Below are 1,138 nucleotides of genomic sequence, written 5' to 3'. Positions count from 1 at the left end.
CCCTGGCCCTCGAGCCCGGGCTGCGCCCCGCCCGCTCTGGGGGCCCAGCTGTGCTGTCTGCAGCCAGAGTTGGGCGCCCTTTGCCCTTGCGCTCCCCTGACTTCTGCATAACAGAACCTCCAGCCCCGGTCCGGTCCGGCGGGGGCCGCTGTGGCTCTCGGCTGACCGCCGACTGGCAAAGCCAGAGAAGCTTTGGGGAGCGTGGTTCCTGCTCCCAGCTTTACCCACATAATACAGTAACCGCTAACGGTTCTTCCGCACCTGCCCGGTGCCAAGCACGGTGCCAAATCAGCCTACGTTACCGACTTTAACCCTCCCGAGGAAAGGAGGGAGGAAGGGAGGAAGGGGACAGGGACACAGGTCCGGAGAAGTCTGGCAACTTGCCTAAGACTGTCCCATCCCCAGAAAGGATTCGAACTGGGGCGAGAACCCCCTTTCCAGCCGGTGGCCAGGGCTTCCCTTGGCTCAAGTAATCCCAGTGGCGAGGAGGTGGGGCTGGGGAGGAGATGGCTCCGTTCAGCCTTGAGGAGCAGGAGATCCCTGGAGTTTTGCTCATCTCTCCCAGTTCATCGGAACCAACCTCTCTCTGGCTCCGGTATAAACCCAACCTCTCCACCCCTCCGGGACCTACTGTGTGCCTGAGCACACAGTAGGTCCTCAGCAAATACCCATTGGGAGAACGAACTCCCAGCCTGCCCTGTCTTTTGAGACATAGCTCCCGTTGGCTTATCAAGCCTGATAACTCAGACATTCTCTGTGCATCGCTCGGCGCCCCACCTGGTGTGTAATGGGTCATACACACGGGAAAGTGGGCCGACAGGTTCCCCTGCTTCTGCCAGAGCCCACAGGCGGTTCTGTGAGCTGCTGCCCCTGGAGCGCCGGAGCATGGAGGAGTCACTGCAGGCGCGTGTGTCCCTGGAGCAGATCCTCAGCCTTCGCTGACGCTCTATCCACTGAGCCAAACCGGTCAGGGCAAGGAACGGCGTTTTTCAAATCAGGATTCTAGGAACACATTCTTGGCGTGTCAAAAGCAGCCCGGTCCTTTAAGAGGAGTTGAGTTGCCCTCAAGTTTGAGATCCCCGCTTCCAGAGGCTGACTGCCTCTCCTGAGGGCTGTGAAAATGCAAGGGGCTGGGCCT

The sequence above is a fragment of the Myotis davidii genome, unplaced genomic scaffold (genome assembly GCF_000327345.1).
Source record: "Myotis davidii unplaced genomic scaffold, ASM32734v1 scaffold324, whole genome shotgun sequence".
Lineage (NCBI taxonomy): Eukaryota > Metazoa > Chordata > Mammalia > Chiroptera > Vespertilionidae > Myotis > Myotis davidii.
This window is presented reverse-complemented; position numbering follows the sequence as displayed.